The sequence below is a fragment of the Gorilla gorilla genome, chromosome 4 (assembly GCF_029281585.2).
Source record: "Gorilla gorilla gorilla isolate KB3781 chromosome 4, NHGRI_mGorGor1-v2.1_pri, whole genome shotgun sequence".
Lineage (NCBI taxonomy): Eukaryota > Metazoa > Chordata > Mammalia > Primates > Hominidae > Gorilla > Gorilla gorilla.
The window spans coordinates 114,758,101-114,775,421 of record NC_073228.2 but is presented as its reverse complement, the minus strand read 5'-3'; the positions used below and the strand labels follow the sequence as shown (position 1 = coordinate 114,775,421).

Sequence of the window (17,321 nt, the reverse complement as noted above, 5' to 3'; positions counted from 1 at the left end):
TCAAGAGCTGTGGTTTGGCAATTTTAAGTTTGAGATGCTTCTTTGAAATCCAAAAGGAAATGTCAGGGGTTAGTAATAAAGTTATGGAAGTTTTTAGTTTATGAAAGGTATTTAAAATCATGAGAGTAGGTAAGATTACCCCAGGAGAGTATCTAGGTTAAAAAGAGAAAAGGGCCTAGGACGAAGATGCAAGGCTTTCCAATATTTGGAACCTAGAGGAGGAGAATATGAGAGCAAAGGAGAAAGAAGGGAAACTATGAGATTACATAGTCACAGAGACTAAGACAAAAAAGTGTCTTAAGATGGACGAAGTCAACTGTATTGACAGAGGTTCACTCTGTCGCCCAGGCTGGAGTACAGTGGCATGATCTCAGCTCACTGCAAGATCTGCCTCCTGGGTTCATGCCATTCTCCTGCCTCAGCCTCCCGAGTAGTTGGGACTACAGGTGCCTGCCACCATGCCCAGCTAATTTTTTGTATTTTTAGTAAAAATGGGGTTTCACCGTGTTAGCCAGGATGGTCTCAATCTCCTGACCTCGTGATCTGCCCGCCTTGGCCTCCCAAAGTGCTGGGATTACGGGCATGAGCCACTGCGCCTGGCCCGAGATGTTTAAAGGTGAAAGATGGAAGGTCACATATGCTTGTAGTTGGGATTAATCCAGTGAAGAGCTTAATGTAGACATTGATAATACAAAAGTAAAAATGGGTAATTATAGGTGTTGGTTCTTTGCAAAGACAAGAAAGCATAGAATTTATCACACAATTCTTGTATTGTGCAGGAGGGAAGGCAGGAAATAGAGTTCAGGGCCCATGGCTTTGGTGCCAGAGAAATTGAAGGAGTTGCCGTTAACTTGCTTGTTATCTCCCAGGGAAGAAAACTCCATTTCAGATTTACATTTTTTTTTTCCTTAGGTCTGGTCAACATAATTTTCCAATTTAAGGACAGTAGTGAGAGAAGAGAAGAATGATTGATAGGCAAAATGAGAGGAATTGATAGACTTGAACAAAGATCTTGATGATGTGTTTGGTGTAAAAGACAAAGCAAGTTGGAAGGATAGGAAAGTGTTGTTTTAAAGGTACTACATTTATTTATTTAATTTTTTTTTTTTTTTTTTGAGACGGAGTTTTGCTCTGTCACCCAGGCTGGAGTGCGGTGGTGCGATCTCGGCTCACTGCAAGCTCTGCCTTCCGGGTTCATGCCATTTTCCTGCCTCAGCCTCCCAAGTAGCTGGGACTACAGGCGCCCGCCACCACGCCTGGCTAATTTTTTGTATTTTTAGTAGAGATGGGATTTCACCATGTTAGCCAGGATGGTCTCGATCTCCTGACCTCATGATCCGCCCGCCTCCGCCTCCGGAAGTGCTGGGATTGCAGGCGTGAGCCACCGCACCCGGCCTAAAGGTACTACATTTATTATTTCAGTAGTGAAGTAGCTGCATTTGACAACCATGCCCAGAATGTGTTCATGGAAGCGAGTGCCCGAAATAGAGCTAAGAAGAGATCCCTAGGTATAAGGAGGTGATGAAATCTAAACAGAAAAAATTTAAGATAAATCAGTTATGTGTTTCCTGAGGGTGATGACAGGATTTGAAGATGAAAGAAAGGCCAAAGTTTTAGTAAATAATAAGTGAGAATGACTGAGAAAGGGTTGGAGGTGAAGTTTAACAAGAGAAGAGAAGAGTAATTGTCTAGAAATGGTGGTGGAGAGGAAGGAGGATCCTGATGCCATCCTAGGGTCTTCATATGCTTGGAATATTGGAAAATGATTCAATTCATGGAAGCCATTTTCCCTGGGAAGAACTAAACTATAGTAAATTATAAGCACTGAGGAAATTACAAAGTAAAGATTATGAAGATATTAGCTTATTAATCTTGGAATGGGAATTCCTAAAGAAAGATTGAGTAATGAGAGCAATAGTGGGAATTTGGATTATGAAAGAGAAATTGCATAAAGAGGGAAGTAGGGAGAATACAGCAGTCTAAGAGCTTACTTAGCAGAAACCAAGGAAAACAGGCTAAGGATCTGTGGACATATCTGACTATCAGGTAGCCAGAAAAAGAACTGATGTTATCTTGGTGAGCATGAAACTCAAACATTTAGAGTTTAATAGCATTCAGGAAGAGTATAAAAAGAAATATCCCTCTGTCTAATATTCTACTTGTAGTCACTGTTGAGATTATTGTATTCAGAATAATGTTACTAAACTGTCAATATGGTTATAGTATCTTCTTTTCTTAAAAAGAAGTCCAAGCTACTAAATCTTGAATGAGTAAAGAAGGAGGAAGAAGAAAGAATAATTTTTGGAGAAATATAAAGGAGTAATATAAAAATGCAGGTATGTTTAGGAAGATGGACAGAGGGAAAAAGAAGAAAGATTGAATAAGTATATAAACATATTTTGAAGAAGAAAGGAGCTGTATGCTATTAATAGAAATATCAACAAGAAATAAAAAAAAGTTAAACCAGTGTTTAACCAGTTCTACCCCTTCTGGCTCTAAATGCAAGAGAGTTATCCTGCAAAACCATAGTATTTTGCGTCAAACAGATGAATCTGAATTTGAATAATGGCTCTACCAGATACTAGCTGTGACCTTAGACAAGTCACTTTACCTCTCTTAACTATGTTTTTCATTTACAAAGTGAGGTTGACCATCTGAACCTCTTAAGTTGCTTTGAATATTATATGAGAAAACATAAGAAAGTGTAAAACGTGATACTTGACACATGGTAAATGCCCAGCAAATGTAGATTCTGTCTTTCTTTTTGATTGCTTTCTTTTCTGGTTACTTTCTTTTTATTACTTTTCTGATAATGATTTCTAGTTTTCTTGAGAGTTTCTGCTTCTGCCTATCAAAATTCAGTATCGTCTTAGACTTTGTTCTTGAACTCCTTCCCTTTGATGATTCATTTTCCCATTTTGAAATCTGTGATGTGTGCATTGGTGGTTCAGTTTTTTCATGGGCACTAGAAACCTTCTCACAGTCTTCAGGATATTTTACTTGAATGTTAACCTAGGTAAGTTTAAACATATTTTAGAGAATTAAGTTACTCATTTGTTATCACATGCAGCAAAACATTTATCCAAGTTTCATAACTAATGGAATTGGCCTTCATGCCCAATCTGACTTCAGGTAGTTGGCTGTTGGCAGAATAATAAGAGATTTGTTTTTTAAATGAATCATACTCTGTCACCTCCAAGCCTTTACGTGCTTTGGAATGAATTTATTCTCCCTTTGTCTAGTGGTAAGAGTTCAAGCAAATCACTTTAGGCCTCTGGGTCTCAATTACAAAATGTGATGGTTATTCTAGCTCAAAATGTATATGATTCCGTAAAGCCTAGGGAAATATCACACTTTTCTAGAGGCCACAGCTGGTTTGTGGTAGATTGAGGAAGAGAACCCATATCTTCTAGCTCCGAGAGCATTGTATTTTCCCATATGCTCCTGTTAACCACGGGAAAATATGTCACATTGTTACCAGTGGTGAATACCTACAGGTCTGCAGCAATTTGGTTCTTGCCTCCTAGGAGGAAAGAGTTTAACTGAAGGGCATAGGCAGAGGAAGAGATTGAGGCAAGTTTTAGAGCAGGAGTGAAAGTTTATTAAAAAGTTTTAGAGCAGGAGGAAGTGACAGAGCCGAGCTAGCGCGTCAAAGGTACCTCTATGGTTTTCCTCGCTTTCTTGAGCTTGGAAATGGCTGCTGTGTAGTCGCAATGGAAATAAATCCCCGGAACCGCGATTTAGTGTGTCAGGAATTTGAATTTAGAGTTTAATTTCTCAGAGTATTCTCTCCAGGAAGAATTTTTACAGTATCTCAAAGATTTCACTTGACTCCTTGATCCTACATAAACCCAAGGAGAAAAGAAACGGGTCGCTCCAATTCTAGATCACATTCTTCAAGGTCAAAGTCTAGATGACAGTCTAGTTCTCGATCAAGATCAAGATCTCATTCTAGAAAGAAGCGATACAGTTCTAGGTCTCGTTCCAGAACATATTCAAGGTGTTGGAGTAGAGATCGTATGTATTCTAGAGATGATCGTCGTGAGCACAGAAATAATAGAGGAATGAAACGACCTTATGGGTACAGAGGAAGGGGTAGAGGGTATTATCAAGGAGGAGGAGGTAGATATCATCGAGGTGGTTATAGACCTGTCTGGAATAGAAGGCACTCTAGGAGTCCTAGACGAAGTCGTTCACATTCCAGGAGTCCAAAAAGAAGATCCGTTTCTTCTCAAAGATCCAGAAGCAGATCTCGCTGGTCATATAGCTCTTCTAGGTCTCCAAGATCATTCTCTTCTCATTCTTCATCTCCATATAGCAAATCTCCTGTTTCTAAAAGATGAGGGTCTCAGGAAAAACAAACCAAAAAAGCTGAAGGGGAACCCCAAGAAGAGAGTCCGTTGAAAACTAAATCACAGGAGGAACTGAAAGATACATTTGAACATGGTCCATCTGAATCTATCGATGAATTTAATAAGTCATCAGTCACATCCGGTGATATTTGGCCTGGCCTTACAGCTTATAATAATAGTCCCAGATCACCCCATAGTCCTTCACCTATTGCTACACCACCTAGTCAGAGTTCATCTTGCTCTGATGCTCCTATGCTCAGTACAGTTCACTCTGCAAAAAAATACTCCTTCTCAGCATTCAAAATCCATTCAGCATAGTCCTGAAAGGTCTGGGTCTGGTTCTGTTGGAAATGGATCTAGTCCATACAGTCCTTCTCAGAATAGTCCAATTCATCACATCCCTTCACGAAGAAGTCCTGCAAAGACAATCGCACCACAGAATGCTCCAAGAGATGAGTCTAGGGGCCGTTCCTCATTTTATCCTGATAATGGAGATCAGGAAACTGCAAAGACTGGGAAGTTCTTAAAAAGGTTCACAGATGAAGAGTCTAGAGTATTCCTGCTTGATAGGGGTAATGCCAGGGATAAAGAGGCTTCAAAAGAGAAAGGATCAGAGAAAGGGAGGGCAGAGGGAGAATGGGAAGATCAGGAAGCTCTAGATTACTTCAGTGATAAAGAGTCTGGAAAACAAAGTTTAATGATTCAGAAGGGGATGGCACAGAGGAGACAGAGGATTATAGACAGTTCAGGAAGTCAGTCCTCACAGATCAAGGTAAAAGTTTTGCTACTGCATCTCAATGGAATACTGAGGGGGAAGGACTCAAGTACAAGTCCAAAGTTTCACTGAAAGGCAATAGAGAAAGTGGTGGATTTAGAGAAGAAAAAAATTATAAACTTAAAGAAGCTGGATATGTAGTGGAAAGGCCTACCACTACAAAAGATAAGCACAAAGAAGAAGACAAAAATTCTGAAAGAATAACAGTAAAGAAAGAAACTCAGTCACCTGAGCAGGTAAAGTCTGAAAAGCTCAAAGACCTCTTTGATTACAGTCCCCCTCTACACAAGAATCTGGATGAGTGAGAAAAGTCTACCTTCAGAGAGGAAAGCCCACTTAGGATCAAAATGATAGCAAGTGATTCTCATCGTCCTGAAGTCAAACTCAAAATGGCACCTGTTCCTCTTGATGATTCTAACAGACCTGCTTCCTTGACTAAAGACAGGTGGCTTGCTAGTACACTTGTCCATTCTGTCAAGAAGGAGCAAGAATTCTGATCCATCTTTGACCACATTAAGTTGCCACAGGCCAGCAAAAGCACTTCAGAGTCATTTATTTAACACATTGTGTTCTTGGTTCATCATGTTAAAGAGCAATACTTCAAGTCAGCTGCAATGACCCTAAACAAGCGGTTTACTTCCCATCAGAAAGCCACTGAAGAACATAGTACTTGGCAAAAGAGCCCTGAAATACACAGGAGAATTGACATCTCACCAAGTACCCTGAGGAAGCATACCCATTTAGCAGGGGACGAGAGAGTTTTTAAAGAAGAAAATCAAAAGGGAGATAAAAAATTAAGGTGTGACTCTGCTGACCTTCAGCATGACATTGATCGCTGTAGAAAAGAAAGAAGTAAAGAACGGGGAAATTCCAAGGGCCCCAGGGAATCCAGTGGATCAAGAAAGCAGGAAAAAACTCCAAAAGATTACAAGGAATACAAATCTTACAAAGATGACAGTAAACATAAAAATAGAGAGCAAGATCATTCTCGATCTTCATCCTCTTCACCATCACCTTCTTCTCCCAGTTCTAGAGAAGAAAAGGAGAGTAAGAAGGAAAGAGAAGAAGAATTTAAAACTCACCATGAAATGAAAGAATACTCAGGCTTTGCAGGAGTTAGCCAACCATGAGGAACCTTTTTTCGAATTAGAGGCAGAGGAAGAGACAGAGGAGTTTTTGCTGGGACAAATACTACTCAAATACTACTTTTTAAAAGAGACCGAAGGAAGAGGAATGGGATCCAGAATATATCCCAAAGAGCAAGAAGTATTTCTTGCATCATGACAGAGATGTTGGTATGGATTATTAGACCAAAAGAGGAAGAGGTTGTGGTACTTTTCAACATGGCAGAGGGTGCTCTAACTTCAAAAAATCAGGTAGCAGTCCTAAATGGACTCATGACAAATACCAAGGGGATGGGATTGTTGGAGATGAAGAAGAGACCATGGAAAATAATGAAGAAAAGAATGACAGATGCAAGGAAGAAAAGGAATAATAAATATGAAGTAAGATTACAGCAGAGCAGAAGTTGTACCCACCATTTTTTTTACCTGATTTTTGTTTTCAAATAAGAATGTAAGCATTTTACTTAAATTTTACTGTTTGCAAGTAGTCTATAGGAATTTTGTTTTAAGTCTTCAAATATCTTGAGAAATAGTAGACTGTATGTTGAAAATTGTACTGAAATAAAGTAGAAAATTGTTGCATACCATATTTGTAACTATCAACTTAAAAAAAACTTTTAACGTTTTTGTTACATGCATTGTAATTCTGCTTTGTCTATAAGATATGGTCAAGTACAGCTCTGTGAAAGTTCTGATTCTCTTCCTTCCCTGTTTGTCAATGTTTTATTCTGAAGTAAACGTTAGCTCTACATATAAATCCCAGAACAGAAATTGTTTATAGAGACTACACTAATTATTTTAACTGTATACAACTGTTTAATTTGAACACACTACATTGTAGGGTGACTAATTTTTGAAGTATACCACAGAAAAAAAGTTGTTACTTTGGTAAACTAAGCTAGTTTAACACTTGAGCAAATACTTAAGAAGGAATAAAAAAGCTTTGCCAATAGCTACAAAGTACAAGCTATTAAAAATTAGATTGAAAAGTTTTAAGAAAATGTTATTTTTACTGAAAGCAAGCAGTGGCCTATAAATAACATTCTTAGGAGCCTTTTCTATTTGCATTCAAAACTGAGTGTTCTCTTTCTATTCCTTTTTGATAGTTTGAGTCATGGTCTTAGATATTAGCTATTTGCGAGAGGAAACTGGTTTGTAATAATTCTGCAAATGGAAACCCCATTTCTACTGAACATCCTAGTTTTAAACAGAAGAAAAACTGTAATCCTGGGGTTGGTATGGAGGAGGTTTATCCTGCAGAATAAGTTGATACATTAGTACCTGATTTCATATCTTACATATTTATTTGAGCTGAGCATTAGTTTGTAGTGTAACTATTAGTAAAAATAGAGAAACAAAACATACGTTCATTAATAGTATTTTAAGAAAATTATTTTTCAAATGTCACCAATAAAAGTTTTGGCAGGAAGCTTGTTGCCACATTGATCTAACTTTTTTTTCTCCCCTATTTCAGTTGCACTTTGTAAAATGGCTTTTTCTTTTTCCTCTTAAGGGTTCTACTCTTCAGGTAGATAATTTTTCAAATGTGAATTTTCTTTTGTGTCTATATTGATAGCTCTTAAAGGAGTGAAAATCTAAAATAGTAAATTTCAATGTTAAGTCTGTCTGCTTTATGGGCATATATAAAAGTAGACACATTTCAATTTTTAATTTAGTTGTGTGTGTTAAAAGGAGCTAATGCTTATTCTGTTAATGTAAACTTTTGAAGATCTTAAGTGTACTGCTCTTTCATCTTAAACACTTTCAAGGATTTGCAATGCTTCTAGCACCTAGATTACAGCCAGGGACATTGGTTAAGAGCTGTTGGAAACAAAACTAAAAGCAAACTTAACATATGTGATGTTTATGGTCCTCAGATCCTTAATATTGTGTGATTTTCCAACCTTTACATGTCTTTCTGAAATTGTCTATTAAAGCAGAGGAAATACCTGCCAAAGGAAGTATGTATTGCATTAATCAGGACATAACTAATATTCTCCTGTTCAGAATAATACTTATTTATGTGTGAAAGCAACAGGGATGTGATCCCCAACACAGAATTTTCATGACCTTCTATTGTATACAAATAAGTACATAATAGTTACTTGGTTAGACATCAAAAAAAAAAAAAAGTTTCAGAGCAGGAATGAAAGGAAGTAAAGTACACTTGGAAAAGGGCCAAGCAGGCAACTTTAGAACTCCAAGTTCGCTGTTTGATGCTTGACTTGGGGTTTTATACACTGGCATGGTTCTTGGATTTGTGTCTCTCCTCCCTTGATTTTTTCTTTGGGCAGGCTGTCCGTATGCACAGTGGCCTGGCAGCACTGGGGTGGGGCTGCATGCACAGTGTGTTTACTGAAGTTGTGCACAGGCTCATTTGAGGTGTTTTCCCTTACCAATCATGTGTTCCTAGAAAGTTATAGACCAGTTAAACTCTGCAATTTTGCCTTTTAGTGCTCATTCTTGAGCCTGCTCATCAAACTCCTGAGATCTTAACTGGAAGCTGCTGATCACAAGCTTCAGTTTTCTATTTTTTTTTTTTTTTGGAAGACTGCCTTTCCCTGACACTGGCAGCAACCAATTATTATTTTAGAGAAACAGTTTAACAACCTCTTGACCATCCCCTGATGGTTGCCTGACATTCCTGGTTGTGGGGGTCCCTCTCCTGCCCTGCTCATGTCTGTCTGACTACCTGCTCTAACAACGTGCTACCATCTTTCCTATTACTTTCCCATACGTAGGATCAGCTCAACTAAACCATTCTTGACACTCTTCTGGCCACCAACCCAAATACCTCAGGACAGAGAATAAACATGGTCTTTAGGCTGCTGATCTTGGGTAATAGGCTCCAGGGACCTAAGTTAGAAAGAAAGTTTGTAGAGAAAAGTAGTTGGCAAGAAAAGAGAGGTAAACAAAAGAGTTCAGATGTCATTTTTGGAAAAGGAGGAGTTGTCCAGCATAAAATCTAGAGCTCCAAGGAACTTGCCACTAATAAATTAAGATGCTGAAATACAGACCTTTCAGTAGTATCAGCAAGGTTGACCTTTGCTGTGATATCTCCTGTTTACTGTGTATACAAATTATATAAGTCACAGCAAAGTAGAAATTTGTCGCATGGGGAGATTCCATGTGGTTTCATTGCCCTTGGTGGTGTGAAGAGCAAGCCATGCTTTGAATGATCTCACAAAACTATATGTTTGTGTTATTTCAAGATGACAAGTAAATAAGGGGCCTTGGGAAATCCCAAGAAAGGCAGGATGAAGGAAGGAGATTAGACTTTCAATGCCTGAATAATTGATATTATAGTTAACTCTTCCATGACAGTGGGTAGTAAAGATAATCAGGAAAACAGAAACGTAAGAAGTGGAAACCAACTGTGAATTGGTAGGTTTCTGTTTTGAAAACAGCTCTTATTTATTTCTCTCTCTTTTTCTGGGAAGTTGTAGTTTTTCAGGGGTAAACTCTAAGTTTTCTGTTGTGCAAGATTTTAGTTTCACAAATAAGTGGTTGAAATCTTGGGTTCTTCTTTTTGCATTGGGCACTGGCTGTCCTCTGTAAAAGGAGTTGTGTGTTGGTTGATGTCCCAATATACAGATACATCCAACTGGTTCTGTTCTGTTCCCCATTGATCAGGGGCAAGATGCTCTCCTGCATGCTTCCATCCTCATACAAGGTGTCAAAATGCCCCTCCTCCTGTTTAGGGGCTAGGAAGTTCCCAAGACTATTGAACCCTCGGTTTTCTTTAGGTTGATGACATAGGTTGTGCCAATTCTTCAGTCCATTTGGTAACTGCTTTTCCTTCCACTCTGCTTATTGGTATTTGTGACAGATAGTATTCCTTCTCCTTCCCTCCTCAAAGACCACTGGTTTTATTCTTCCATATCTCTTTGCTCTATGTTGGAGATACTCTACTTCTGTGCTACCCTCCGACAACTCCTCTAGTCTATGAGATGGGAAAGTTGGCCCTGCAAGCCTAGATATCAGAGTCTTCCTTTTGGATTTGACTTTCCATCTGCTTTGTTATAGGCAAGAGGAGGAAACCCAGCTCTTGGATAGCAGTAAATGTTAAGAGGGAGCAAAATGCACAGGAAGCAACCATATTAACATTCTGAGCTAGCATGCTACAACACCTATCTAAATCATTATGTTTACCTTTTCTTAAATAGGACCAAATGGTATGAGGCCACAATGCATTTCCTTGATTAGTTTTGTCTTCTACTGAGGTTTCCTTTGCTTGCAAGTGACATATAGCAAATTTGAATTAACCTTAATTAGTAAGGAAATTGATTGGAGAGATACTATGATATCTTGGTGAAATAAAAGGAAGAGAACTGTCCAGTCCTAAGAAGGGCAGAAGTACAGCTGGGTCTTGAGAACTGCTAGTCCCAGGCTCTACAATGCCTCATGGCTCTTTTCCTCTGTCCATTCACTCTTTTCCTTACTTCTATAGATTGACTTGCTCTGTGTGATAGAAAACATGACCACTCACTAATTCCTAAGTGTAACTTTGTAATTGAAAGATATGTTCCCCTTCCCTCATAGAAAAGGAAGAAGGAAAAGACAATCTGAGCGGGATATCTCCTAGACAAAAATTTATTTTAGACCTTAAAATAATAAATTTCAGAGCTTCTACTGGAACTTTGTACAGTGAAAGGAACAGCCCTTAGGAGATATGTGTTTGACAATGAGTTTGTTTTCCATTCCCAGCAGATACAACAGGATAAAACTGAAAGTATAATTTGGGGATAAAGGAAAGGAATTAGCACTGATCTACATAATGACAATATTAAGTATGTCATTGTGAGATTGCTAGCCTTGCAAAGCCTGTAGCTGGTAAGAACATTTCTTCTCTTCCTTATGAGTTGAAATTAAGCTGTTTTATAAAAACCAATATTTATACTTTCCATATATACATGTGAGTGTGTGTGTTTCCATCACTACCTACTGGAAATTAGAATGATAATTGGACAAGTTCTGTGACAACCACTGGTACAAAGACTTTTAGAACCCTTGGGTTGTTATTTTAGGCTGAATCACTCAGACCTGTAAAAATATTCCACAGAGAGAAGTGAAATGCATCATACAGCAAAGGTTTCCTATCGGTAGGGACATAGTATCCCAAAAGGTGTGTGTAGCATCATAAAGAGAGACAGACCTGAAAATTAGCCAGGCGTGATGGCACACACCTGTAATCCTAGCTACTCAGGAGGCTGAGGCAGGAGAATCAGCTGCGCCCGGGAGGCGGATTGCAGTGAGCTGAGATCCCGCCATTGCACTACAGCCTGGGTGACAGAGTGAGACTCTATCTCAAAAAAAAAAAAAAAAAAAAAAAAAAAAAGGGAAAGAGAGAGATACAGACCTGAGAAGGCGGGCATAAGGTTAGGGAAAAAGGTGTTCATGAGAGGCTACCCTATACATTTTAAACTTCTTGATTGCTTTTATTTTATTTTAGATGGTGTACACAGCATATGACAGTCAACAAATATCACAGACTTAGCTTCAAAATATCTTACTAGCTTCTATACTTACTAACTAAATATCTATACTTAGCTTAAAAAATATCTGTCTAGAGAAGAAATGAGAAAATGTGTCATGTGAGACCAGGATGGGTATAGAACACAGAGCAGATACCTACATATTCCTTAGTCCCACAGGGGTTCATAGGCCAGCAGACCCAGATTTCAGCTATATGGAGTAACCTACAAGACTATTTGCTGCAAGCATGAGAAACCATTCCTCACCTTCCTTTGCCGTTGTCTAAAACCCTCTTGTGTATCAGAGGCACCTTCCTAGTTACAATGTTCAATGACACAAGACATATTTAAGCACATTTAGTTTATCAGAATGTGTGTTTGATCCAAAATAAATAATCTGTAACATAATTAGATTATTCATATTTTTGAATGATAACCTTTGTAGGTTTCGTGGTCTGGACATCTCCATATGGAGTTACAGAACACTGTGGTAGAGGTTACATTATTTAATTTTCTCCCTTTTTATGTTTTAACGTTCTTTAGTTACTTCAATCTGTCTGTAAAGGCCAATATAGCTGTTCAACTTATGTAGCAATGCTGCGTGGGATTAAAGAGTAGGCAGTACAGAAAATGTATCTGGAACAGATTAACCATTTTGCTGGTTCCAGTGCAGAGACAGAGTACACTATTAAGGTGACTATATCAAGGCATATGGGAGGTGACCAGCAGGAAAGCGAAGTTTTCTTAGGAAGGAGCTAGGAATATCAAGGTGGACTACTGTGAGAACTGTGATGTAATGGCTATGTGGACAATGCAAGGAGAGACATGAGAAAATCCTGCTTGTACAAAGACTTGAGATAGATAACAGTAAATTGGGAAGAAAACTGACACATGGAGTATATGTTATGATTAAATTCTAGCTCCCAGTTACAAAATCCCAGGGTAGAAATTTATTGATTCATTTTAAATAAAATGCTAAATCCCAGACCATCACTCAGTATTGAGGTAATGGGTCTCTTCCTACAGGCATATGACTGGGGAAAAGGGAAAGCAGTTTCCAAAATGGGAGAGGGATTAGACAGCCAATCTCACAGTAATGCACTGTGGGAATATTTACATTTACTTACGAAGTATTTTTCCTAAGAAGCTCAAAATTCTAAACTTGTCATCAGTTCTTAATGGCAAGTGTAGTGTGATGTGATTTTTTCAAGGAATTTGTGCAACACTTCTTGGAGCTGCAAGGGAATAGCAAGCCCACGCAGCAGCACACAGACCTGAGGAGGTCTTGGTTCCTCCTCAGACCCATTATAAGCAGGTTGTTTTTTAACCTATAATTCACACATGGCTCAGGTTTTCAAGTCACTTCTGACTTTGCCCAAACTGAAATAACTAAGAAAATAAGCAAAAGTCCAAATTCTTTAGATGTTCTTCTACAGGACCAAGGACACTGCAGCTAATAATGACATAGGATGAAGATGGGTAGACTTAACAAGGGGAAAGCGGCAGTGTTCACTTACTTTAATTTGTATGGGAGAACAGATAAGTGACCTTCAGTTTCAGTACAGAATAAAAAGGCAAAATTTCAGAAGCATTTCATTTCATTAATATTTCATTATCATGAAACACTTTTAAGAAGGTCAGCCTCTTGAGGCAATGTGAATAAGATAACTTCCCTGTTTGTACTTTGTGTATTAAATATTCCTGAATCAGATGCATACATTACCCAAGTGTCAAAACTATGTGTTTCTGTTGGACAATGTGTCATTCATCAGAAGTTTGACCTTTTAGGTCTTACAGTTTAAAAATATTTTTTCTCTTACATGTCTTAATTTTATTTTAAAATAATAATAGATGACTAATCTCCCTAAAGGAAGGTATTTTTTCAGATATTGTATGGATAACTATTCTGAAGTTTAGAGGTTTTAAGGGGAGTCGTGTACACTAATTATGGACAGTTTAGATGGTAATTTTAAGTAGCTGTAAGTGGGGTGGGTGACCAAGGTAGTAGAAAAGCAAGGGGAAAATCAGATAGGAGATTTCCTCTTTGGATAGTTTGAAAACAATTGCTCTTGGGAAGGAGTTGGAGATTTAAAACTGAAATGTTGAGAATGGGGCCAAGATGGCCGATTAGAATGCAGCTGCAGTCTGAGGCACTCAGAGAGGAATGAAACGGGCGAGTGAATACAGCACCTTCAACTGAAATATCCAAGTACTCACATTGGGACTGCTCAGGGAAACAACTCGACTCATGGAAAACAAAGCAAAGCAGGGTGGGGCAATGACCCACCCAGGAGTGATATGGAGCCAAGGGAACCCCCATCCCCAGCCAAGGGAAGCGGTGACCAATGGTGCGACCCTGGGAAACCACACTTCTCCCATGGATCCTTGTAATCCATGGATCAGAAGATCCCCTCATAAGCCCATGCCACCAGGGCCTTGGGTCCAAAACACAGAGCTGCAGGGAGTCTTGGCAGAACAGCTGCTCAGGCTTGCGCAGAGACCCAGGAGCTTTACATACTCCGGCCCTGGGATCTCCAACAAACATGCCTGCAACTGACGCAAGCTAGGAAGTCTGCACATACCCCTAGGAAGAGGGCTGAATCAGGGAGTCAAGCAGCATCATTCTGCAGGCCCCACTTCCACTGGCATCTCTCAAGATAAGACTCACTGGCTTGGAATTCCAGCCAGCCACTATCAAGAGAGTGAAGTCGGCCTGAGACTAGATGAAGTCCCTGGGAGAAGGGGCGGGGCACATCTCTGCTGTTTGGTCAACTCAGTTGTTCCAGCCTGTGGACTTTGGAAAGTCCAAACTGTCTGGATGAGGAATGGTCCTCTCAGCACAGCACAGCTGCTTTGAAAGATCATGGCGAGACTGCTTTTTTTTTTTTAATTATACTTTACGTTTTAGGGTACATGTGCACAACGTGCAGGTTTGTTACATATGTATACATGTGACATGTTGGTGTGCTGCACCCATTAACTCGTCATTTAACATTAGGTATATCTCCTAATGCTATCCCTCCCCCCTCCCCCCACCCCACAACAGGCCCCAGAGTGTGATGTTCGCCTTCCTATGTCCATGTATTCTCATTGTTCAATTCCCACCTATGAGTGAGAACACGCGGTGTTTGGTTTTTTGTCCTTGCGATAGTTTCCTAAGAATGATGGTTTCCAGCTTCATCCATGTCCCTACAAAGGACATGAACTCATCATTTTTTTCTGGCTGCATAGTATTTCATGGTGTATATGTGCCACATTTTCTTAATCCAGTCTATCATTGTTGGACATTTGGGTTGGTTCCAAGTCTTTGCTATTGTGAGTAGTGCTGCAATAAACATACGTGTGCATGTGTCTTTATAGCAGCATGATTTATAATCCTTTGGGTATATGCCCAGTAATGGGATGGCTGGGTCAAATGGTATTTCTAGCTCTAGATCTCTGAGGAATCGCCATGCTGACTTCCACAATAGTTGAACTAGTTTACAGTCCCACCAACAGTGTAAAAGTGTTCCTATTTCTCCAGGACCTGTTGTTTCCTGACTTTTTAATGATTGCCATTCTAACTGGTGGGAGAGGGTATCTCATTGTGGTTTTGATTTGCATTTCTCTGATGACCAGTGATGATGAGCATTTTTTCATGTCTTTTGGCTGCATAAATATCTTCTTCTGAGAAGTGTCTGTTCATGTCCTTCGCCCACTTTTTGATGGGGTTGTTAGTTTTTTTCTTGTAAATTTGTTTGAGTTCATTGTAGGTTCTGGATATTACCCTTTGTCAGATGAGTAGGTTGCAAAAATTTTCTCCCATTTTGTAGGTTGCCTGTTCACTCTGATGGTAGTTTCTTTTCCTGTGCAGAAGCTCTTTTGTTGAATTAGATCCCATTTGTCAATTTTGGCTTTTATTGCCATTACTTCTGCTGTTTTAGACATGAAGTCCTTGTGCATGCCTATGTCCTGAATGGTATTGCCTAGGTTTTCTTCTAGGGTTTTTATGGTTTCAGGTCTAACATTTAAGTCTTTAATCCATCTTGAATTAATTTTTGTATAAGGTGTAAGGAAGGGATCCAGTTTCAGCTTTCTACATATGGCTAGCCAGTTTTGCCAGCACCATTTATTAAATAGGGAATCCTTTCCCCATTGCTTGTTTTTGTCAGGTTTGTCAAAGATCAGATGGTTGTAGATATGCGGCATTATTTCTGAGTGCTCTGTTCTGTTTCATTGGTCTATATCTCTGTTTTGGTACCAGTACCATGCTGTTTTGGTTACTGTAGCCTTGTAGTATGGGTTGAAGTCAGGTAGCATGATGCCTCCAGCTTTGTTCTTTTGGCTTAGGATTGAATTGGCAATGCGGGCTCTTTTTTGGTTCCGTATGAACTTTAAAGTAGCTTTTTCCAATTCTGTGAAGAAAGTCATTGGTAGCTTGATGGGAATGACATTGAATCTATAAATTACCTTGGGCAGTATGGCCATTTTCATGATATTAATTCTTCCTACCCATGAGCATGGAATGTTCTTCCATTTGTTTGTATCCTCTTTTATTTCATTGAGCAGTGGTTTGTAGTTCTCCTGGAATAGGTGCTTCCCATCCCTTGTAAGTTGAATTCCTATGTATTTTATTCTCTTTGAAGCAATTGTGAATGGGAGTTCACTCATGATTTGGCTCTCTGTTTGTCTGTTATTGGTGTATAAGAATGCTTGTGATTTTTGCACATTGATTTTGTATCCTGAGACTTTGCTGAAGTTGCTTATCAGCTTAAGGAGATTTTGGGCTGAGACAATGGGGTTTTCTAGATATACAGTCATGTCATCTGCAAACAGGGACAATTTGACTTCCTCTTTTCCTAATTGAATACCCTTTATTTCCTTCTCCTGCCTGATTGCCCTGGCTAGAACTTCCAACACTATGTTGAATAGGAGTGGTGAGAGAGGGCATCCCTGTCTTGTGGCAGTTTTCAAAGGGAATGCTTCCAGTTTTTGCCCATTCAGTATGATATTGGCTGTGGGTTTGTCATAGATAGCTCTTATTATTTTGAAATACATCCCATCAATACCTAATTTATTGAGAGTTTTTAGCATGAAGGGTTGTTGAATTTTGCCAGAGGCCTTTTCTGCATCTATTGAGATAATCATGTGGTTTTTGTCTTTGGTTCTGTTTATATGCTGGATTACATTTATTGATTTGTGTATGTTGAACCAGCCTTGCATCCCAGGGATGAAGCCCACTTGATCATGGTGGATAGGCTTTTTGATGTGCTGCTGGATTCATTTTGCCAGTATTTTATTGAGGATTTTTGCATGAATGTTCATCAGGGATCTTGGTCTCAAATTCTCTTTTTTTGTTGTGTCTCTGCCAGGCTTTGGTATCAGGATGATGCTGGCCTCATAAAATGAGTTAGGGAGGATTCCCTCTTTTTCTGTTGATTGGAATAGTTTCAGAAGGAATGGTACCAGCTCCTCTTTGTACCTCTGGTAGAATTTGGCTGTGAATCCATCTGGTTCTGGCCTTTTTTCAGTTGGTAAGCTATTAATTATTGCCTCAATTTCAGAGCCTGTTATTGGTCTATTCAGGGATTCAACTTCTTCCTGGTTTAGTCTTGGG

At 39.2% G+C, this 17,321-nt stretch overlaps 1 pseudogene; it reads left to right on the top strand.

Annotated features, from left to right (window-relative positions):
• Window positions 1–3,845: 3,845 nt before the first annotated feature.
• Window positions 3,846–6,316, top strand: LOC101131456 (bcl-2-associated transcription factor 1-like; annotated as a pseudogene).
• The last annotated feature ends 11,005 nt before the right edge of the window (window positions 6,317–17,321 follow it).